Source organism: Macaca mulatta, chromosome 9, assembly GCF_049350105.2.
Source record: "Macaca mulatta isolate MMU2019108-1 chromosome 9, T2T-MMU8v2.0, whole genome shotgun sequence".
Taxonomy (NCBI): Eukaryota; Metazoa; Chordata; class Mammalia; order Primates; family Cercopithecidae; genus Macaca; species Macaca mulatta.
In genome coordinates, this window is record NC_133414.1 from 111,540,879 (window position 1) to 111,566,293 (window position 25,415).

At 41.9% G+C, this 25,415-nt stretch overlaps 1 long non-coding RNA gene across 1 annotated transcript in view; it reads right to left on the bottom strand.

Annotated features, from left to right (window-relative positions):
* LOC144331247 (uncharacterized) overlaps nt 1-6,425 on the bottom strand; it is a 37,812-nt gene extending 31,387 nt beyond the window's left edge. Inside the window, exon 1 of the long non-coding RNA XR_013398243.1 lies at nt 6,296-6,425. This is a non-coding gene — a long non-coding RNA (uncharacterized LOC144331247). The remainder of the gene's footprint in view (nt 1-6,295) is intronic.
* Between the last annotated feature and the right edge of the window lie 18,990 nt (nt 6,426-25,415).

Sequence of the window (25,415 nt, forward strand, 5' to 3'; positions counted from 1 at the left end):
CTTCCAATTAGCCGGGATTACAGGCACTCGCCACCATGCCCAGCTAACTTTGTATTTTTAGTAGAGACGGGGTTTCACTATGTTGGCCAGGCTGGTCTCAAACTCCTGACCTTGTGATCCACCTGCCTCAGCTTCCCAAAGTGCTGAGATTACAGGTGTGAGCCACCGCGCCCGGCCCAGTAGCATTTCTATACACAAATAACATCCAGGATGAGAGTCAAATCAAGAACACAATCCTATTTATAATAGGAATAAAGAAAATGAAATACCTAGGAATACAGCTAACCAGGGAGGTAAAATATTATTACAATGAGAATTACAAAACACTGCTCCAAAAAAATCAGATGATGCAAATGAATGGGAAAACATTCCATCCTCATGTAAAGGAAGAATCAATATCATTAAAATGGCCACACTGCCCAAAGCAACTTACAAATTCAAAGCTATTCCTAACAAACTACTAATGCCATTTTTCACAGAATTAGAAAAACCATTCTAAAATTCATATAGAACCAAAACAGAGCCTGAATATCTAAAGCAATCCTAAGCAAAAAGAACAAAGTCAGAGGCATCACACTACCCAACTTCAAAATATTCTATATAAGGCTACAGTAACCGAAACAGCATGGTATTGATACAAAAACAGACACATCGACCAATGGAACAGAATAGAAAACTCAGAAATAAAGCTGCATGACCTACAACCACATGATCTCCAACAAGGCCAACATAAACAACAGGCAAAGGACTTCCTATTCAATAGATGCTAAGATAACTGACTAGGCATATACAAAAGAATGAAACTGGACCCTTACCTTTCACCATATATAAAAATTAACTCGAGATGGATTAAGATTTAAATGTAAGACCTCAAACTACAAAAATCCCAGAAGAAAACCTAGGAAATATCTGTCTTGACATCAACCTTGGCAAAGAATTTTTGGCTAAGTCCCCAAAAGCAATTGCAACAAAAATGAAAATTGACAGGTGGGAACCAATTAAACTAAAGAGCTTCTGCACAGCAAAAGAAATCATCAACAGAGTAAACAGACAACCTACAGAATGGTGGAAAATATTAGCAAACTACACATCCAACAAAGGTCTAATATCCAGAATTTAAAAGGAACTTAAATCAACAAGCAAGAAACAACCCCCCTTTAAAAATGGGCAAAGGACATGAACAGATTCTTCTCAAAAGAAGACATACAAGTAGCCAATAAACAGATGAAAAAAATGCTCTTCATCACTCATCATCAGAGAAATGCAAATCAAAATCACAATGAGATACCACCTCACACCAGTGAGAATGGCTATTATTGCAAAAAACAACAGACATTGATGAGGCTTCAGAGAAAATGGAATGCTTATACAGTGTTGGTGGGAATGTAAATTAGTTCAGCCACTGTGGAAGGCAATTTGGAGATTTCTCAAAGAACTTAAGACAGAGCTATCATTTGATCGAGCAATCCCATCTCTGGATATATACCCAAAGGAAAATAGATCATTTTACCGAAAAGACATATGCATGTGTATGTTTATTGCCATGCTGTTCACAAGAGCAAAGACATGGAATCAACCCAGATGCCAATCAATGGTGGATTGGATAAAGAAAATATAATACATATATACCATGGAATACTATGCAGCCACAAAAAAAGAATGAAATCATTTCCTTTGCAGCAACATGTATGGAGCTGGAGGTCATAATCCTAAATGAATTAACACAGGAACAGAAAACTAAATACTGCATGTTCTCACTTATAAGTGGAAGCTAAACATTGAGCACACATGGACGTAAACATGGGAAAAATAGATACTGTGGACTACTAGAGAGGGGAGGGGGGAGGGAAGGAGGGGGAGTGTGGGCTGCAAAACTACCTATTGGGCGCTATGCTCACTACCTGGGTGCAATATACCCATGGAACAAATCTGCACATAAAAGTTGTATCTAAAATAACAGTTTAAATTGTTTAAAAAGAAATTAATTTTTTTTTTGACAGAGTCTCACTCTGTCACCAGACTAGAGAGCACTGGCGCAATCTCGGCTCACTGCAACCTCTGCCTCCCGGGTTCCCTCAGCCTCCTTAGTAGCTGGGACTACAGGCACGTGCCACCATACCCAGCTAATGTTTGTATTTTTAGTAGAGACGAGGTTTCACCATGTTGGCCAGGATGGTCTCGATCTCTTGACCTCGTGATCTGCCCGCCTCGGCCTCCCAAAGTGCTGGGATTACAAGCGTTAGCCACCGCGCCCGGCCAAAAACTATTAATTTTTTAAAGGACAATGTATCAGATTAAAGACAGACAATTAGATTAACAGAAATAGATGCACACATATATGAAAAACTGATTTTCAACAAAGGTAGAAAGAAATTTAGTAGATTGTCTTTTCAACAATTGATGCTGAAAAAATTAGATGTCCATGTACCAAAAAATGGATCATAGATTTAAATATAAGGCCTAAAATGATAACATTTCTAGAAGTAAACATAGGAGACAACTTTTATGACCCTGGGTTAGGTAAAGATTTCTTAGACCCAGCCGGGCTTGGTGGCTCATGTCTGTAATCCTAGCACTTTGCAAGGCCGAAGCAGGTGGATTGCCTGAACTCAGGAGTTCAAAACCAGCCTGGACAATATGGTAAAACCTCATATCTACAAAAAAAAAAAAAATAGCCAGGCGTGGCCAGGCATGGTGGCTCATGCCTATAATCCCTGCACTTTGGGAGGCCGAGGCAGGAGGATCATTTGAGGTCAGGAGTTTGAGACAAGCCTGGTCAACATGGTTAAACCCTATCTCTACTAAACATACAAAAAATTAGCCAGGCTTGGTGGCGGGCATCTGTAATCCTAGCTACTCAGGAGGCTGAGGCAGGAGAATCGCTTGAACCCGGGAGGCAGAGGTTGTAGTAAGCCAAGATTGAGCCACTGCACTCCAGCCTGGGAGACAGAGTAAGACCCTGTCTCAAAAAAAAAAAAAAAAAAAAAAAAAACAGATCAGACACAACTAAAGCACATTTAATAAAAAAGAAATTGATAAACTGAATTTCATCAAAATTAAAAACTTTTGCTCTTTGGAAGATACTGCTAAGAGAATAAAGACAAGCCACAAGTTAGAAGAAAATATTTGCAAATCATATATACGATAAAAGATGTAGCTAGAATATATAAAGAACTCTCAAAACCTAATTAGAAAAAAATTCAATAAACAATTAACCCACCCAATAAGAAAATGGCAAATGATTTGAACAGACACTTCACCAAAGAGGACATATAGGTGGCAAAAAAGCACATGAAAAGATAGATAACTTCATTAGTTATTATGGAAATGCAAATTAAAACCATACACATACTTATTAGAATGGGTTACATTAAAGTAGACCGTTCCAAGAGTTGAAGATATGAAGGAACTAGAACTCTCATACATTGTTGGTGGGATGATAAAATGGTCCAGCTACTTTGGAAAATAGTTTGGGAGTTTCTTAAAAAATTAAATACAATTCTCCTACGATCCAGCAACATCACTCCTCAGTATTTACCCAAAAGATATGAAAGCATGTAGTTGTACAAAGAATTATACTTGAATGGTTATAACAGTCTTATTTGTAATAGCCCAAAAGTGTGATCCGGCATCAACAGAATCAATAGCACCTGGGAAGTTGTTGGAAATGCAAATTTTTATGCCCCACCCCAGACTTACTGAATGAGATGGTTTATGAGCTAATCAATTTCCCTTTGGACTGGGAATTGTCCCAGTAATCAGTGATTAATAAACCCTTCAGATAATTCTGAAGCTGACCAGAATGTGAGAACTACAGCCCACCTTTCACCCTCACCCCTACCCCAACCATGCTCCAATCACACTTTGAGAACAACTACCTCAGTCAATACTTCTCAGACTTCTAAGTGCACAGGATGACCTGGGGATCTTGTGTAAATGGATTCTGATTCAGTAGGCTTGGGAGGGGCTTGAGCTCCGCTTTTTGCTTTTTTTTTTTTTTTTTTTTTTTTTTTTTTTTTTTTTTTTCTGAAACAAGGTCTCCCTCTGTCACTCAGGCTGGAGTGCAGTGGCGCCACCACGGATGGATCACTCACTGCTCCCTCCAGCTCCTGGGCTCAAGTTATTAGCCTCAGCCTCCCAAGTAGGTGGGACTATAGGCATCCAACACCATGCCTGGCTAATTTTTTCTATTTTGTTGGTGGTGATGTTGAGATGGGTTTCAGTTTTGTTTCCCAGACTGATCTCAAACTCCTGGGCTCAATCAATCCTCCCACCTCAGCCTCCCAAAGTGCTGAAATTACAGGTGTGAGCCATGGAGCCCAGCCAAGAGATTCTGCATTTCTAAAAAGCTCCCAGGTAATACTGATTCTGCTGGTTCTGGGAATGATGGCAAAGACTGTTGTTCTTGGAAATGCCCTAATTTCTCAAAAACAGAGCACATTTGACTACCTCAGTTCTTCTCCCAGAGAAAATCCATTGAGTGTTAGGATGGAATGCAGCCTTTCTTATTCTCTTCTGCTCTGGTACCTACACAGTTTGGAAAAAGAACTAAAGCCCTGCCCTCTCCAGCAGACAGGGACTCTGTTCTGGAATGTTCTCTTGACAGCTCTAAAATTCTGACATTCCTTTGGAGCTTAGCCCCAGTGATTCTCAACATTAAAATTACCCATGGAGCTTTTAAAAATACGGATGCCTGGGCCCCACCCCAGAGACTCTGTTTTTATTTGTCTGGTGTGAGGCCTAGGCATCAATTTTGTTTGTTTGTTTGTTTTTAGAGACAGGATCTTGCTCTGTTGCTCAGGCTGGAGGGCAGTGGTGCAATTATAGGTCACTGCAGACTTGAACTCCTGGTCTTAAATGATCCTCCTGCCACAGCCTCCCAAGTATCTAGGACAACAGATACACAACACCATGCCTGGCTAATTTTTTTTTTTTAAATAAAGATGGGTCTCACTATGTTGTCCAAGGTGGTCTGAAACTCCGGCCTCAAGCAATCCTCCCGTCTTGGCCTCCCAAACTGCTGGGATTACGGGCGTGAGCCACCAGGCCTAACCTAGGCATCAGTATTTTTAAAGCTCTCCTGGTGATCCTACTGTGAGCCAGAGCTTATAATCACTAACCCTTCCTGTGCCCCCAGACTACCCGCTTCCTTTTTAGCATTCATTCAACAAATATTGCTAAGCCACTATTTCCCAGACTCTGAGCTAATGTGCCGGGCATACCGAGATGGATAAGCCATGGTCCCTGCCCTCAGGAAGGTCATAGTCCTGTGGGAAAGACAGACAAGTCCACTCACAACTGTAATACCTAAGATAACGGATACTGGCAGAGCTCTAACAGTGATATTTCATTCAGTAAATTCGCATTTGTTGAGAATTTACAAGCTATAGGCACTAGGAACGTTACAGTGAGCAAGACAGATACAATCCCTGCTTTCATGGAGTTCATGTCCGATGGGATCCAAGTCACAGGGGACACAGAAGAGGGGCCCCCAATCCAAATTGGAGTGATCAGAAAGGGCCCTCCTATGGTCCCGGCGCTTCCGTCGAACCTTAAAACCTCGTATCATCCAGGCCCAAGAAGAGAGGACAGCACTCCAGGCAGAAAGCACAGCACGGGCAAAGGCACGGAGGTATGGAAGAAAACGGCACAGAAAACTGGCAACGCCCCCGCAGAGAGCGCGCCCTTCCTCGGCGTTTGGCTCGCCGCTTCTCCCCAGTGAAGACAGCTTTTCCCCCTCTGCTTCATCACACTCTCCAGAGTCCACACAAGCACAGCTCTCTTCCAGTCCATTCCATCATTCCAGAACTCCACAATCTGACATCGTTTATGAGGGAGTCTTAGCCCGAGAACCTTCCCCCTCTCTTCTTCTGACTCCAAGACCACTGCCCAGACACACCTGGGCCCCACTTTTCCGCTACCGCCGCCAGAAAAGGCCTCCAGGTGGAGCCCTTTCATTCCATTCTTTTGTTATTACACGCCCATTTTACATTTCCTACCTGATTTCCACGCCATTGAATTTCCTCCCCACAAACATCCGGATTGGAACTACCATCATCCTTAATTTGAGGAAGAAGATCACAGGAAGCGTGTTCAATACACAAACCAGCTGAGTTGCTCACTTTGAGACTTTTCCTTAATGCAAGAAGCCCACGGTCATTCTTAGCTCTCTCCTGGCTTCTCCAGCCCCTGGGAAGCTCCCTGTGCTCCTGCCTGAAAGGCTTCCCCAACTCCACTCACCAGAGGTTGGATGTTCCCTACCCCTCGGTAAAGACTCTTTCCACTCGGACAATACCTGCTCAAAGAATTGTTCCCTGGATAACTGGACATCTGGGCAGGGAAGAGGATACAGTTTTTTTGTTTGTGTGTTTGTTTTGAGAAAAAAAATCCAGCATGCCAATCTCCACTCCCTGCTTTCTGCCCAAGAGAGAGCCGGAAGGGGCGGTTCCTGCAGAAGAGGCAGAGAGGCTGCTGTTGAGAAGCAAGCTGCGGATTCCCTTCGGACAACCATACAAACGGGTTTTAACCATCACAGCAATCGTGCCACTTGCTTCCCCTAGCCATTTCCCCTTACCACCTAGGTCCTCTCCATTTGCCAGTTATGCTTAACACCCAGGCTGGAAAATAAGACCCCAGCAGAAGTTGGGGAAGAATTGTTCTCCACGTTCCAAAGAGTGTGGGCCATACTGAAGCCATCTTAGCATCCCGCAGAACACCTAGCACAGTGCCTCATCTCTTCCAGGCGGATTGCTTTGTAATGGATGCATATATAAAAATATTCTATGGATGCTAACCTATTTGGAGAACAGAAGCTACAGCAGTGCAAGGCCAATTCCAGGGTTTACCCTAAAGTCCACAGAGATAGTCGCTGCTTTTCTACTTATTTCCACTTATTACATGTGGGTTGAGAAGGTGATTCAATTTCTCTGTCACCCTTTTTTTTGGTTTTTGAGACAGGTTCTCGCTTTGTCACCTAGGTTGGATTGCAGTGGCGAGAACACAGCTCACTTCAGCCTTAAACTCTCAGGCTCAAGTGATCCTCCCACCTTAGCCTCCTGAGAAGTAGCTGGGACTATAGGTGCACACTACCACGCCCAGCTAGTTTTTTTATTATTATTATTTCTTGTAGAGATGGGAGTCTCACTATGTTGCCTAGGCTGGTCTCGAATTCCTGAGCTCAAGTAATCCTCCTGCCTCAGCCTCCCTAAGTGCTGGGATTATAGGCATGAGCCTCCGTCACACATTTATTGAACAAATACTACCTACTGGTGCTGTGACACAGTGACTGAATGACAATTGTCATAGGGCCAATCAGACATAAGGACTTATCCTACTAATGACCGTAATACCAGTTCTAATGATCTCTTCCTTAGCATGCTCATCCACTCATTTGGTGACCACTAAACTGCAGGGCAGTTGTAGTGGATTGAAGACAGCCATCCAATTTTTTTTTTTTTTTTTTTTTTTTTTTTTTTGCCACTTCTTCTGTTGTGATGTAGAGTCTAATTTCTCTTTCCTTTGAATCTGGCTGGCATTAGTGACTTGCTTGACCAATAAAATGTTCTGGGACTTTCAAGATTAGATCATAAGAAGCCTTTCAGCTTTCACTCAGGCCTCTTGGAGCAACTGCTTTTGAGGAAGCCACCATAGAAGAAATCTTCACGCTGACACCGCTCTGCTGTTAGAATGCCTGAGTTACCCACTTGGAGAGGCTGCATGGAGAAGGAGATGCCTGACCAGACCAGCTTCACATGGGAGAAGAAACTTCCAAATGACTCTAGCATCAGCTGTCATGTGATAGCAACTGAACCACCCAGCAGAGCTCATCAACTTTCAGAACCATGAGCTAATAATAAATTATTTGTTCTTAAATATTTATTTAAAAACAAATGAATAATGGTTAGACGTTATCCCTGGGGGGAGCTGGGTGAAGGGTACAAAGGAATTCTCTGTACTATTTTGTACCTTCTTGTGAATCTTAAATTATTTTTAAGTCATTAACAAAACACCAGCCCACCTGATCTAGAGAAGATCCAGTTTGAAAGAAAGACAGCTGGAGATTCTCCCTGAACCATGCCCCTGACGCTGACAATACCAGCACTGGTTGCAGCCAACAAGTATGTGTGGCTATGGCCCTATGCATTTTGCTGGCTTTGAAGGCTCAGAAGAAAGCTCTGACCCCCCCCACACCTCCAGTGCTGGGGTGACTCAGCTTCAATCCTAATGCTTCACTCATCACATCTGGGTCTCCTCCTGGGGAAACACCCAGTTCTTCCTTTTGTCTAGTGAGAAAAGAGACTGCTTTAGTTCTTCATTTTTCAAAGACTGACATAACGATATGAACAGGCATGAAATGTCACTCAACCAAAGGAGAGAGATTTTCTCTGTGTTTTTTTTTTTAATTCCTTTTCTTTGGTTTTAAAAAGCCCCTCATAAACAAGTGAAATCATGTCCTCATTCTGCCTTGCTTTAGAGGTATTCCACCCCACTCTCTCTTCAGGGAGATCATGCCCCTCCCAGATAGCCTCCCTGGAGACCCTGGTCCTCAACTACAGCTTCCATCACAGATGATGCCTGAAAGAGCAGACCTTCCACCTCTTGTGCATTGCAGACTCTCACTCATCCACGCTGATGGCTCATGACAAATAGAGACAGCCACTTTGAGTTGGGAGCAGGTGGCATATAGGGTGATATTGTTGAGATCAATACAGCAATCCACAAATAGTTATTGGAGCATCTGATTTTTCACAACACCGAGCTAGGCACTGTTGAGGTATAGATGTGTGAGCTAGAGACAAAGGACAGTCATAGAAAAGCTTTGGACTTCAAGGGCCTGGACTGACATCTCAGTTTTGCCATTTATTGGCAATATGGCCTTGGGCTGGTTTTTCATTCTCTTTTGGGGACAAGAAAATCCTTAACAACCCCTGGGGCTCATGAAAATCAAAAGTGAGGGCAGTGCTTTGTCAACCACTGAGCCAATGGAGGCTATTATTATCACACAGCATTGTATGTGAGGAGGTCAGAGAAGGAAGAGGGCGCTGAGCAGGAGCTGTCAGGGAGGACTTGATGGAGGACGCTGGTCTAAAGTGGACCTTGGAGGAAGGAAAGGATTGGGAAAGGCAGAAAAGGCATTCCTCCCAAGGGGAACTGAGGGAGGGATTTGTATCCTGTGGGGGAGAGAGGAAAATAAGGAAACTTGACCTAACCTGTGAGAGGGGTTTTGATTGAGGAACCATATGGAAAACAAGTTTAGGGAGATAAGGGAGCCCCTGATTATGAAGGATCTAGAAAAAAATAAAGATACATAACAGGATAAAGATACTGGGCAAAGGATGTGCACCTTCCTACCTGCTCTGCATCACAAAATATATCCCAAACTCCCATTCTTCTAAAGTATTTGCTACTCTGGTCTATACTGTGAAACCACCATAGTAAACTACATTGGACAATGGTCATTGAAACAGCAATAATAATGTAATCAGTTATATTGATAGATCCCATAAGTAGGGAGGGGACACTTTGAATTTTATTCTTTTTGTTTCGTTTTTTGTTTTAGCTTTTTTGTTTGTTTGTTTGTTTGTTTGTTTAGAGATAGGGGTCTCTCTATGCTGCCCAGGCTAGATTTGAACTCCCAGGCTCAAGCAATCCTCCCACCTCAGTCTTTCGAGTAGCTGAGACTACAGGCATGTGCCACTGTGTCCAGCTTAGAATTTATTCTTTATGCTCTGAGAAACAAAATGATGTTTATCTAGTTGGCTGCCTTCTAAAAGATGTGACAAAGTATTTTCCTAACTAGAAGGTTCTAGGACAGGGAACCCTGTACTTTTGCTTCACACACTGATCTACTCCAGCTCTAAATCAGCACACTGAGAGGAAAGGGCAGTGTGCGTCTCTACACATTCCTTCACTAAGATTCAGTCAGGCTAGAACACCACAACTCCAGCCTGTCATACTCCCCAAGCATGGACATCTTGCAATTAGCTGTGGCTGGGGTAATCCAACATAACAAATCAATCTCCTTCCAAGGCAAAGATCACGAATCATGAAAAGTTCTCCTTTCTGCTTTCTGTACAAGGGTTCCTAATCTTTCTTTAGCATCTTACTACTTCGGGGAGGGGAGGGGGGTGCACTTTTATTTAACCTAAGTTTCCTCCTCATTAAAAGGAAATAGAGGAGTCTGGTTGAATGCTAGAAAAAATGCAAAGCATGCCAAATATAAGAGCAAATTCAGCTATATTGTGGTTAAAGAACCATTGAAAAGAATCACATCTCAAAAGCTGCTGTCTCTCCTGGTCCTTGCAAGAATAAACCAACAATTTTTCACAAAATTGTGGCTATTCTTTCAAGTTGAATTACTTCTTGGAAACAAGTACAAAACCAAAGTAAATAAAATGCATTTAAAAATGAGAAAAACAGGCCAGGCACAGTGGTTCATGCCTGTAATCTCAGCACTTTGAGTGGCGGAGGCAGGGAGATTGCTTGAGCCCAGCAGTTCGAGACCAGCCTGGGCAACATAGGGAGACCCTGTCTCTACAAAAAAAAAAGAAAGAAAGAAAGAAAGAAAAAAATAGCCAGGCAAGGTGGCATGCACCTGTAGTCTCAGCTACTCAGGAGGCTGAGGTGTGAGAATCACCTGAACCCAGGAGGTCAAGGATGCAGTGAGCCGTGATCAAGCCACTGCACTCCAGCCTGCAACAGAGTGAGACCTGGTCTAAAAAGAGAGAGACAGAGAGAGAAACTTAGTTGGTGCCACTAGACTTAAAGTCTGAGTTGAGTTTTGTGTCTGTTCTTTTTGTATTCCTGTTACCTAGCACAATAAATATACATTGAGTAAAATCTAATGATAATAGTAAATAATGTATCATGAAAATAAGAAAAAGTGATAAACTAGATCCAATACAAACAGCAGATGAAAATGATCAGTGAAGAAATCTTGTGTACCTAATGTGAGAGTACATATGTCATCACCAGGAACAAACATATTAACTGCCCACAATGCAAATACAGCTATGCTATCTTCTTAGCCTAAAATGCAGCCACAGTTCCTATTCTGGGGGACTTACCAGTTGCTGGAGAAAACAACACACAAACTTATTCAATGGAAATACATAAAAACAATTACCTACCGACTGTCGAAAGAAAAATAGCGTGTCCGAAATTGTGCTGGCAAGTTGGAGAGTAGGTGCGGTTACTCAGGAAACATGTAATTCCTTATCATTAAATACTGTTTATTGAGACTGATTTTGACCACTTGGAGAAGATGAAAATGGAGAATGAGGTTGAGCTTGAGAACAAAGTTGAAGATGAAGATCAATAATGAGGGTGGAGGCTGAGAGAAGAAAGTAGAGGCTGAAGCTGAGGTTAAGGAATGACTGGGGCTTGGTCGTCTGTGTATTCTTGGACATTCTGATAAAAGGAATGGTGATCAGCAGAGTGAAGAGAGACAACCTGTGGAATGGGATAAAATATTGAAAACCATACATCCGATGTGGCTTAACACCTAAAATATATAAGGAACTCGAAAAACTCAATAGCAAGAAAACAAGCAACCCAGTTTAGAAATGGACAAAGAACCTGCATAGACATTACTCAAAAGAAGACATACAAATGGCGGGCATATGAAAAAGAATGCTCAGTATCACCAATCACCAGGGAAATGCAGGTGAAAACCACAATGAGATATCATCTCATAACTGTTAGAATGTCTATTATCAAAAATACAAAAAATACGTGTTGATGAGGATGTAGAGAAAAGGAAACCCTCGTACTCTGTTGACGGGAATATAAATTAGTATAGCCATATGGAAAACTGTGGAGATTCCTCAAAAAACTAAAAATAGAACTACCATTTGATCCAGCAATCCCACTACTGAGTATATATTGTAAGGAAATGAAATCAGTGTGTCAAAGAGATATCTGCACTCCCATGTTCATTGCAGCATAGCCAAAATATAGAATCAATCTAAGCGTCCATCAGTGGATGAATGGATTTTTAAAATGTGGTACAGGTTGGGGGCAGTGGTTCACACCTGTAATCCTAGCATTTTGGGAGGCCAAGGCGGCTGGATCGTTTGAGGCCAGGAGTCCAAGACCAGCCTGGGCAACATGGTGAAACCCCCTCTCTACAAAATATTTAAAAATTAGCCAGGCACGGTAGTTCGTACCTGTGGTCCCAGCTATTTGGGAGGCTGAGGTGGGAAGGTCACTTGAACCCAGGAGGTGGAGATTGAAGAGAGCTGAGATTGTGCCACTGCCCTCTAGCCTGGGCAACAGAGCTAGACCCTGTCTCAAAAAAAAAAGAAAACAGAAAAAGAAAATGTGGCATGTATATCCAATGAATGCTATCAAGCCTTTATAAGGAGAAAATTCTGTTTTTTGCAACAACATGGATGAACCTGGAGGTCATTATATTAAGTAAAATAAGCCAGCCACAGAAAGACAAATACCACATGATCTCACTTATTTGTGAAATCTGAAAGAGTTGAACTCACAGAAGCAGAGAGTAGAATGGTGATTGTTACCAGGGCTGGGGATAAAGGAGGTGGACTGGGAAGATGTTGATCAAAGTATACATAATTTTGGTTAAGTAGGAAAAATAAGAGATCTATTGTTCATCACGGCAATTAGTGTTAACAACAATGTATTGTACACTTGAAAATTGCTTAGAGAATAGAATGTAAGCGTTCTCAACACACACACACAAAATGATAAGTATATGAGAAAATGGATATGTTAATAAGCTTGATTTAGCCATTGTACAATGTATACATATTTCAAAACATCATGTTGTATACCATATATAAATACTATTTTGTCAATTAAATAAATAAAAATGAAACAGAAAATAAAAGGAACAGTGGCTGGATTTCCTTCCAGTACCTTGAACAAGTTATTCATTCTTTTAGACCTTTAATTTCCTCTTCTGTAAAATGGGACAATAAAAAAGCCACATCTCGCCATCCCCTCCATAATCACAACTCCACACATTTTCTATGATCTTCAAGGTGGTAATATACATAAAGCTTCTGTCATAATGCCTGACACATAATAGGTATTCAATAAATTGTGGCTGCCTTCCTCATATATTTGACTGATAAATCCCTTCATGATAATTCTAAAGGTTTCTATTCTGCCCTTGTCTAGTTAATTGTCCGCACCTCTTGGTCCTTGTTCCAACTCTGCTGCTAATTCACCATACAACTCCAGGCAAATCTCAAGTCTTCTCTGAGCCTCAGTTTTTTATCAGTGAAATGGGGATATCTGTCCAATATACTTCCCAGGTTGGTTATGAGGATAATGTGAAAGTACTATGAAATGCATAAAGTGCACAGCAAATCTAAAATATTACCAGGAATAAATAGTATATGAATCATTCCCCAAAACAGAATGTCCATCACCCAGAGGCTAGGTTGAGGCTGGAGAAAGATTGGGTAACTTCAGTGAACTAATTGCATGGACCCCCTGGGATAGTTTCCCCAGCTCTGTGGTGCTTCTGTGGGGGCATTTTGTTTTACACACCAAGGGTGTTTAACTGAGCCCCTTGAACATGAAATTGTAATTACAACTGGAGATTAGAAAAGCAAAGGGAATCAAATGGTCTGCAAGCATTTATCAGGTAACCACAGAGACCACTGCACATACTCATATTATTGTAAAAACGAACTTAACCTCTTACTTCCAGGAATTTGGAGATGGTTCTAAGTCAATAGAAGAGACAAAGCCACCAACCACAGCCACTTACTCAAACATGCACATAGACATCCATATTCAGAGACAAGGAGCTGGCCAGGCTTAGTTGCAGGTTGATAAACAGAGTCAAGACTCCAGGAAAATATCCCATCAAATATCCCAGAGGGAAGTTAGACAGTGAGGGACCTAGAATTTGGTTCTATTCTTTAGCCCCAATCATGCTGAAAACAGAGTAGAGTTGATTTTTAAATGAGGGATAGTTAAGTTGTAAAGTCAGCTTACATGGTAAAAAACACATATAATAAAAACTATGCTTGAAAAGTCCATAATTCAGCCATAAAGTAGAATAGATGTGCCCATATTTACATGCCTCTCTAAAGACTCTCCATAGCCAGGTTTCTCTCCTGGACAAGAGCAGTGCTCTATAAATTAAGTACTAGGTGGAGAATTTGGCTCATATTTAAAGATCATGTTGTTCTCCACTCCTCACCCCTCTCCGCAACCCCCCACTGACACACAAAAACATGTATCTATATTTTATATATATAGATACCAGAATCACACTCCTTGCTGCAAAATCCTACATCATGACAGGCACATTGCAAATGAAACCAAACCAGCTGAGCGGATTCACATCTCCAGTCTCACTCTCTGAAGTTAAGTTTTTGCATTTTAAGTCTGAACTCTGTAGTTGGCAGATCCTAGTTGTTTCTTTGCAGAGAGGCAAGCCTATTTCAAAAGGTTTCTTTTCCAAAAAGTCAACTTTATTGAAGTATAATCTATAAACAATAAAACACATCCATTTTAAGCATATAGTTTGGCAAGTTTCACATATGTATATACACGTGTAACCACCACCAAATTGAACAAATAAGATATTTCTGTCCCCCAAAACCACTGTGGCTCTTTGCAGTAATTTCCCACCTCTGACCCTAGGCAACTACTGATGCATTTCCCTTTTCTAGAATGTTTAGAATTTCATATAACTGGGATCTCCCTTTCCAAAAATGTCATGGAAATGGAATCATGTAGCATGTACTCTTCTGTAAAAATGACCGATTTAAGACCAGATGTGGTGGCTGACACCTGCAATCCCAGCACTATGGGAGGTCGAAGTGGAAAGATCACCTGAGGTCAGGAGTTTGAGACCAGTCTAGCCAACATGGTGAAACCCTGTCTCTACTGAAAATACAAAAACTAGCTGGATGTTGTGGTGCACACCTGTAGTCCCAGCTACTCGGGAGGCTGAGGCAGGAGAATCGCTTGAACCCGGAAGGTGGAGGTTGCAGTGAGCCGAGATGGCGCCATTGCACTACAGCCTGGGCAACTGGGTAAGACTCTGTCTCAAAGAAAAAAAAAAAAAAAAACCCACTCTTAAACAAAGATTTAAGGATTTAACCCATTTGTAGAAATGAAATAACTACAGAAGGTAGTAAAGCCTTTGAATATAACTTAAAGGGGGAAAAATAATATAAAGGAAGGAAGTTGCTCTATAAATAAGGGATAAAATGCTCAACTCTTGAAGATAGAAGAATCAATAGATAATCAAGCTCAGGAGACCTCAATAAGGTCAACTTCAGTAGCAGAATGGTTTAGGATGGATCATTGTGGAAAATGAAAGCAGATAAAAACCATTCAGAAAAATGTGAAGGTAAGACAGAAGGAAGAAGTAGAAAAAGCCAGGCAATCAGCATCAAACCTTTTCTTCAGCCCTGTTTTGTCACTTACAAGTTGTATGACTTTAGGCAATTTGTGTGCCCCATATGATCCTGATTTCCTTGTCTGTATGCTAAAGGCATTGGACTGCATACATGATTTCTGCATAGCTGCATTATTAGACATAAGTTTCACAAGGACAGGAACTTTGTCTTTTACTGCTGTGATCCCAGCATCCAGCAAAATGCTAGTGTTCAATGTTTGTTGAATGAATGAATGAATCTAAGCTTTCTCTTCTAGCTCTGACATCCAATCACTTTTGGCAGAATCATCTGACATGCTGTTGGTACTTCAGGCCTTGCCAGCCACCAATGAGTCTTGACCCAAACTACCCTCTTAGCCACATGACCCACGTACACGTGAAGACTAAAGGTGAGTCTTGCCCACCCATTAAAAGCCATTGAGACAAACACTTCCCAATGTACTGAGAAAGAGAAACAACCCTTAGCCTCCCAGGACAGCCAAGGGTGGAGAACAAAGTGGCAAATGATCTGACCCTATAATTTGTGGCAGTAAAATTTATGACATATGGGTCTTCTAATGGGGTACACTTAGTGGACAAATGAGACTGAAAGGTCAGGTGTGTGACCTTGACCTTCTAGTGTTACTAAGATGGTTGTAAGCATCGTTTTCCTTGGCCTAACACATTTCACTCTGAAAGTCTGGCAGCCTCTATCACATGCCAAAAGACCTTACCCCAAAGGCTGCAAACTCAAATGCCTTCAGGGGCTGGATAAGTAATGAATAAATAGGAATATGCTGATATAGAACGTGAGAAATGTAGTGAGCTTGAAAGTACATGCTTACACTCAAAAATCTGATTCAATTTTTAAAATGCTTTCCTGGCAAAAAAAAAAAAAAAAATTGCTTTTAGAATTAGGCCCCTGGGTTGCCAGTTTTCGATTACATCATGATTACATTCATGATGGTGGGACTCTCTCCAATGGCAGCTCTTAGAAAAACCCTGAGCACACAGTAGGAATTTAATGAATACTTCTTGAGTTAACAGATTGTGGTTATGGACTGGGGTTTTATTGGAATGAAAAGTCTAAAGAAGTGAGTTCTTTTTATCGTCTCTTCTCTCCACCTTGCTTTCCAGTAAAGTACCTGCTCCAATTTCTGGTTGTTCCACACTTTTAGCTTTGCCCACCTTGAAGCAAATTTGACACTCTAATTTTCATTTGTCAAGCCAAGCCTGCTTTTATGTCTCTGTCTGTCTCTCTCTCTCTTTTTTCTTCTTCTCCTCCTCCTCCTCTTCTTCCTTCTCCTTCTCCTCCTCCTCCTCTTCTTCCTTCTCCTTCTCCTCCTCCTCCTGCTCCTCCTCCTCCTCCTTCACCTTTTTCTCTCTTCTTCTTCCCATGTCTTCTTCCTCCCAGAACAGAAGTTGGTTGACTTTATTCTGCAAACTTCCACCGACTTTTTGACCCTGGCATGCCACATACCAGCTTTCTCTTTATTAACTCTCCAAGTTTGTGCTTCTCTTTCTATTATAAACATTTCTCAGTGCCGGACATGGTTGCTCACATCTGTAATAATGCCAGTTTGGGAGGCCAAAGTGGGAGGATCGCTTGAGCCCAGGAGTTTGAGACATAGTGAGACCCTGTCTCTCCAAAAAGACAAAAAGATTAGCCGGTTGTGGTGGTAGGTGCCTGTAGTCCCAGCTACATCCAGGCTGAGGTGCAAGGATCACCTGAGCTCAGGAGGTTGAAGCTGTAGTGAGCCGTGATTGCACCACTGCACTCCAGCCTAGATGACAGAGCAAGACCCTATCTCAAAAAAATTATCAGTAAAACTATTAACACCACTGCATTGATGACAATATGTTACTCCTCCAAGAATGCTTAGTTTCAAAGGGGATATAAGGACAATACTGAATGCAAAGGAACACATCCAGGCAGTGAAAAAAAAACCCGAATATTTGGCCTACTCACCTCCTAGGTGACCCTCAAATCACAGTACCACTTTCATTGCGTCAATGGAGTAAGGACAATCAAGAGCCAGGTACATTTTCTTCTGCTATAAAGTAAGAAGAACAAAGCTGGACTGGCAGATAGTTTAGTAATTATGTGCTTTGGTTTACATTCCAATTTTGCCTCTTATTAGAAGATCATGGGCAGGTTACTTAACCAGTCTATGCCTTAGTTTCCCTACCTCTGAGATGGAGATAATAATACATACCTTATGGGTTGCTGTGAGGGTTAGGAGAGTTAATACATCTAAAGTCCAAGAAGAGAGGTTGGCACATAATAAGAATCAAATGAGTGTTAGCTGTTATTGCTTGCTGATTAGGGGCAGTGGCTACTTACAAAGTTGGAGAGTTAAAGGGCCACCTGCATTAAGACATTTAGCATGGTACTTAGCACACAGTAAATGTTCAATAAATTCCCATAGTTACTTGAGAGTATGGTAAGCTAAATAATGACCACTGTATTAGTCAAGGTTATACGGAGAAACAGAACCAATAGAGGAAATAGACAGCTATAGATATACATATACATGTACATACACATATAGATAGATCTCCTATATAACAGGATATGGCTGTAAACATAGTTGTCCTTATCTTAACAGCTTTCACTCTGAAAATGTGGCAGCCTCTATCACATCACAAAAGACCTTACCCCAGAGGCTGCAAACTCAAATGCCTTCAGGGGCCGAATAAGTAATGAATAAATTGGAAATATGCCAATATAGAGTGTGAGAAGTGTGGTAAACTTGAAAGTACATGTTTAAACTAAAAAAAAATTGGATTCAATTTTTAAGATGCTTTTTTGGCATAGCTATATATATATGGAGAGAGAGAGAGGAGATTTATTGCAGGAATTGGCTCATGTGGCTATGGAGGCTAAGTCCCATAATCTGCCATCTGGCCTGAGAATTGAGTGGCTGATAGTGTAAGTGCTGGTCTAAGCCTTAAAGCCTGAGAACCAAGAGCATTGTTATCTGATGCCTGAGGGCAGGAAAAGATGGATGTTTCAGTTTAAGCAGAAAGAGAGCAAATTTGCCCTTTCCTCTACCTTTTTGTTCTACTCAGGCACTCAACAGGTTGGAGATGCACCCCCACATGGGTGAGGGTGGATCTTCCTTCCTCAGTCTACCAATTCCAGAAACACCCTCACAGACACATGCAGAAATAATGTTTTCCCGGCTATCTGGGCATCCCGTAGCCCAGTCAAGTTGACACATAATATTAAACATCACAGCCCCCAAAGATATCCAATTTCTCACTCTATGGAACCTGTGAATGTTTCCTTGTATGGGCAAAGGGGTCTTCGCAGGATCTTGAAATGAGGAAATTATTCTGGATCATCCAGGTAGGCCCTAAATTAATCCCAAGTGTTGTCCTATAAGAGGGAGGCAGAGGATGATTAGACTACAAAAGAGACACATGACAGAAGCCGAGAGAGGCAGGCTCAGAGATAGAAAATGCTATGCCACTGGCTTTGAAGATGGAGGAAGGGGCTGCAAGCCAAGAAATAACAGCAGCCGCCAGACGCTGAAAGAGGCAAGAAAAGGATTCTGCCCTGGAGCCTCCAGAAGGAACCAGCCCTACTGGCACCTGGATTTTAACCTCGTAAGACTCAATTTGGACTTTGCATTTCCAGAACTGTAAGAGGATGAATTTCTGTTGTATAAAGCTACTAAGTTTGTGGCCGTTTGTTACAGCAGCCACAGGAAACTAACACAGAGTGCTCATTTTATCCAGAGGCTCCTTTATAGCACAATAGGATCTTCAGGGAAACCAGGGCAGCAAGAATGCTTTAGGGATGAACAGCTGTTAACACTCTTTGGAGAAAACACATTTTGGTACCTCTCTTAACCATAGGGAGAATCCAGTTAAACTTTCTTTTGCCCCAGGTTTGGAAGGAAAGGAAGGAGCTTATGATCCCAATCTATTTGCAGCAATGCAAGAGTCAACAGCCAAAATGGTCATTTTTGCAGTTTTTTAAAACAATAGAGTTTGTTCTTTCTTTTCCAAATGCATCAGCAGGACCAGTGGAGAAGGTCTGGAAAGCAACAGCTAAGATTAGCTTCCAAGCTCCCACTGAGGCCTTGAGTGGCTGTCAGCTCTGCAGGGAACAGCAGCAAACCCTCACGCAAATGGCCTATAAAAAAGGCCTTGTCAGAGGCACCTTGACCTGCCAGGGCTTCTCTGGTACTCTGATTCCCAGCGGCCCTCCCAGGGTTATGCTCCCTTGCATGATGTATTTCCCCTGCCTTTTTTAGAGCTGCATTATGCTTGCTCCAGGAAACAGCCTCTTCCTTCTCATAAACACAGCCTTGAGTTTCTGACCAAGCACCCTGCCACTCCGTGGCTCCTCGTCCATCCATCACACCTTGCTGTCACCCTGGCTGCGATTGTGAAGAACTGGTCCCACTCCAGAAGTGAAGTCAGGGTGTGGAGAAGGAAGGGGCAAGCCCTGGGAGCAGCCGAGGTCACACACACCCCGATTCCAGCCCACTGATGAATTCCTTGGAAGCTGGCTGGACTACACAGTGAGCAAGCCTTTCCGATGACCCAGCAAGTATGTTGGAAAGGTCTTGATAAGGTCACCACCAGAGCCAGGCTTGGCATTTCCACTCCCTCAGCTGCATGTGCAGAGCTCAGGGATAGGCTAGATCAGAGATGCCAGGGAGAGACTGAATCCTGAAAAGAGTGTGTACCCAAGTAAGAGAAGGAAGACAGAGTGAAAAGCCCTGGTTCCTTATAAGTGGTATTATAGATATAGCTGAGGGTGAGATTTGAAGGGTCAACATGACCCACTCACAACATATATGCTCCATTGGCTCTGGTAGTGCACCTGGAATTCCCATTAATTATTTAAAAAGGGCTAACATTTATTGAGTGCTGACCATGTGCCAGGCACTTTTCTCAGTGTCTCATTCGATCTTCTCCGTCATCCTATCAAGTAGGTACCATTACTGCTCCATTTTACAGATGAGAAAATTGAGGTATGCTATATAAGTTATGAATGGTCACAAAGCCAGTAAGTGATATAACTGAGATTCAAGCCTATGCAGCAGCCCTGTGTCCACACTGTTTACCATCATGCTATCCTGCTTCTCAGGAGCAGCCAAAACATTAAAGACAGGACAAGTGATGCAGATATTATCTAGGAGTGTAATATCAAAAAGTTATTTCCTCTGCTGCTCCCAACACTTATCCCTTCCTTCTCTCCCCTATGGGGAGAGAACTTATCCAACTCTCCTCTCTGGAGTTGGATAATCACAGCTAGGGGCATGGAGGAAGCCCTCCAGAATGCTAGAAATGTTCTATATCAGGGTCTGGATATTGGTTATACAATATATATTGTGTAAAAATTCATCAAGCCGTGCACTTAAGATTTATGTACTTTCCTGTATGTGCAGAGTATATCTTAATTAAACATATAAACACACAATCTCCCTCATTCTCCCTTCTCATTATTTCCAGGGCCTTCCTTATGAAATTTTGAATCATGCAGCTATTTAGCTAACTGGGTGGTAGAGGGCAAAGAGTATTGTATTATAACTTTTGTCAATGTTTTTATTTACGAAGAAGGAAGTTTGAAGGGACTACAACAGATTTGATGCAACATGTACTTGCAAGAGAATGGAAGCTGGGGTTTGGAGCAGCAGAGAGGAGTGTATGTCCCACTGCTTTGCCATGGTCAGCGACTGATGACCCCTGCGGAGGCGCATAAGGTGATGGAGTGATATATTATTTTATACACACTGCACCCCTTTCATAATCCTTCAACCCGATTTTCCCCAAAAACACTCAGTGCAAAACATACTCTCAGCTCTCATCACATCTAATGACGTTTTCTCTCAGTCGTCATCCTCCTTGATGTCCTGTAACCTTTGGTTGTTTTGTTTCGTTTTGTTTTTTTGAGGCAGAGTTTCGCTCTTGTTGCCCAGGCTAGAGTGCAATGGTGTGATCTCGGCTCACCGCAACTTCCGCCTCCCAGGTTCAAGTGATTCTCCTGCCTCAGCCTCCTGAGTAGCTGGGATTACAGGTGCACACCACCATATCTGGCTAATTTTTGCATTTTTAGTAGAGACAGGGTTTCACCATGTTGGTCAGGCTGGTCTCAAACTCCTGACCTCGTGATCCACCTGCCTCAGCCCGACCACCTTTGGTCTTTTGACCAAGCTCTGCCTTCTTTGATGGGACTCTTCATCTGACTTTGGTGGTACTACACTATCCTCTCATTCTCTCTCTCCAGTGCTTCTTCTCTGTCTCCTTCATTTGTCACTTCCTTCTCCTGATGACCCTGAACATGATTCTACTTTAAGACTTCATCCTTGCCAGGCACAGTGGCTCATGCCTGTAATCCCAGCACTTTGGGAGGCCGAGACAGGTGGATCACCTGAGGTCAGGAGTTCAAGACCAGCCTGGCCAACATGGTGAAACCCCGTATCTACTAAAAATATAAAAAAATTAGCTGGGCGTGGTGGCAGGTGCCTGTAATCCAAGCTACTTGGGAGGCTGAGGCATGAGAATTGCTTGAACCTGGGAGGCAGAGGTTACAGTGAGCCAAGATCGTGCCATTGCACTCCAGCCTGGGTGACCGAGTGAGACGCCTTCTCAAAAAGAAAAGAAAAGAAAAAAAGACTTCATCCTTGGCCTCTCCACATCTCACTCTCAATTCTGACTCTATTCATCTCCTGCCACGGCCTCTACCTACCATCACCTCTATCTCAATGAGTCCTAACTCTACAGTTAGGACTTGTTATAGATAATATATTATCTATTATCCTATTATTATAGATATTTTTTCTGAACTATAATCCTGCATCTCCAAGTGACTACTCAACACCTCTATCTAGAGGTTTTTCCAAAAGCAGCATGTGAAAATGGATGGGTACTATCCTTCCCCACAATCAGCATCAAGCCTGAATTCTTCCTTTCATCCTAGCTCAAACCTTGGCATCTTCCCTGATGCTTCTTCCTCTTTTCCAATGTCCAGTAAATCCCTACATCCCATAGCTCTTTCTTTGCAAAATCTCCCCAACCAGTTCTTTCTCCAAGGCAGATCCTCATCAGCTCATCTCAAACTCCTGGTAGGGTAGGCAGGGAGACTGGAGTCTTTGAAAAGGTAGTTCCTTACCCAAATATCTTCCTCCAAAGCCCAAAATTCCACATCACCAAAGTGTCATATTGTGCCCAGCGGGTCATCAGTAATGGACTGGCTAAATCCATCATGGTTCATCCATACAATGGACTACTACGCAGAAGTATGTGAGGCAACAGTAAGTGGTATTCGGTGGGGAGGTAGGTGCAGAAACCTTGTGTAGAATGCTACTATTTGTGCAAAAGGTAAAAAGGAAGAAAAAAGGAATATGTGCCTATTTACTTGTATGTGGATAAAATGCTTCTGAAAGATACATTTTAAAAACTGATAACATTGGTTGGCTCTAGAGAAGGAAACTAGGGGCTGGGTACATGGGAAAAGAGGATACTTACACATTTTGAAATTTGAAAAACATAAATTTAATGCCCATTCATGTAAATAAACAATTACAATTAAATACAAAATATAAAAATAGGGTTACAGCTCTTTTAGAATCTGTCTAGCAGATTTTCCAGTAAAAAAATAAAAATAAAAAATATGGTAAAACCAAAAAGGGAGGGTATGGCATCAAGTCAGTATATTTCCACATGAGTGCAATTACAAGAGAAAAAACAACCAGAATGACATCTAAGATCATCTTAAAAGCCTCTGGTTCCTATTTTTTTTTTTTACCATGATTCTACCAATCAAGGCTGCTATAAGTATTATAACAATAGTTTTTATCACTTGCCCCATGGCACAGGTTTTAATGATGGGTTTGGAAATCAGGGTTCTAGCCTTGCATTACCCTTGGTAGCGCAATGGGAGATGACGGGTTACTCCATCATTCTTCCTTATAATCATGCTTTGATCCTCCCCTCCAGGACCAAGCCTTTTCCAAATATTCAGAACTTTACTGAAAGGGGCAAAACCTGATGAGGCAACTTGTATACCGTTTGCTTTGGTGCCTCTGTGAATACATAATCCATTGGGAAGATTACCTGTTAATGTTTCCTTTCCTTCAAGATCCCAGACTTCTGGGCTCCCCCCTCTTCTCTTGGGAGATGTGTACTTAAGGCTCTGGAGCTAGCTGTCCATTAGGCCAGGCAAACACAAAGCTCAGAGAATGCCATCTGGAGCAAATATAGGCTGATTGGCTTGGGGGTTTTTCTGCACATGTGTCAGCTTTATTAGCCCCAAGGTGCCTTCCAATTCTAACATTCTGCTATTCTAGAAATCCAGGATTTCCCCTATTACCCCAAGTGACTGAAAAGTTAGCTGAACAGCTAGACATACATAATGTCCTTGCATCTTCTTACACAGGTGTGGCTCTTTTCTGAAATAAAAATTTTATATCAGGATCCAGAATTTAACCTCACACCATAGCCCTACCTTTGTTTGTTTGTTAGTTTTTTTCACCTCCCAATTATAAGAAAAGGTAGAAGTAATAGAATCAAGAAGCTGAATTCCAAGCTAGCAATGGGGAAAGCTGAGAGCCAATCCAATGTGTACCATAGAATCATCAAAGTCTCAGAACAAGTAGCATCAGCCAGGAAACTGGAAGATTCCTCCCTGAGAATTTAACCAGACCAAGAGGAAATACCCACAGATTCTGACATTGAAGGTTATGCAACAAACAGCTCACCCAAATCACAATACAGTAAGGCTCAGAGTCAAAAGTCCCACTTCTCTTCGAGGTTCCCATCAGCACATTTAGATCAGATCCTAATCAGGAGTCTACATACATTCAAGTAGCACTAGACATCCAAGGAAAGCCATTACCGTGAAATACAAAGATTTTTTTTAAAAGTCAATTGTAACTTGAAAGATACAGCAATTATGCAGAGAGAAGAAAACAAAACTACCTTCAGAGAAAGAAGATATTGCAACCAGGAAACAGGAACAGAATGTTGTGTTTCAACAAAGTAGCATTCAGAGGACAAAATAAAAAGGAGCTCATAAAATTAAAAACATGAAAACAACAATGAAAAACTCAGCTACTGAATAGGGTACTACATAGAAAGTCTTCCAGAAAGTTAAGCAAAAAGTCAGAGAGGTAAAAAAAAAAAAAAAAAAAAAAAAAAAAAAAAAAAAAAAAAAAAGAATGACAAAATAAGAAAAACGAAGGGCCAGTCCGAAAGATCCAATATCCAAATAATTGAAGAGGAAAAGAAAAAAATAGAGGGGACAAAAACCAATAAAATAACCAGAAAACATTTAGCAAACCAAGGGACATGAATTGATAGACAGAAAGGATCCCCCAAGCGCCTAACACAACAGATGAAAACATACCCACAGGATGGCACATTATGGTGGAATTTCACAATATTGAGGGAAAAGAAAGTTTCTGCAAGAGTCCAGAGAAAGCAAAGGTGATTTAGGGAGGATTCGGACTTCTCAACACTTAACATGGGAAGCTAGAAGACCATGGAACAATGTTTTCAGCCTGTAATCCCAGTACTTTGGGAGGCTGAGGCGGGAGGATCTCTTGAGGCCAAAAGTTTGAGACCAGCCTGGTTAACAGAGTGAGACCCTATCTCTAAAAAGAAAAGAAAAGAATTTAAAAAGGGGAAAAGCCAGGTGTGGTGGCTCACACCTGTAATCCCAGCACTTTGGAAGGCCGAGGCGGGTGGATCATGAGATCAGGAGTTTGACACCATCCTGGCCAACATGGTGAAACCCCATCTCTACTAAAAATATAAAGATTAGCTGGGCGTGGTGGCATGCCTGTTGTCCCAGCTACTCGGGAGGCTGAGGCAGAAGAATTGTTTGAACCCAGGAGGCGGAGATTCAGTGAGCCAAGATCACGACACTGCACTCCAGCCTGGTGACAGAGTGAGACTCTGTCTAAAAATAAATAAATAAATAAATAAAATAAAAAATACATACATACATACATAAAAAATCAGCCAGGCATGGTGGTGTGCACCTGTAGTCCCAGCTACTCAGAAGGCTGAAGCACGAGAATTG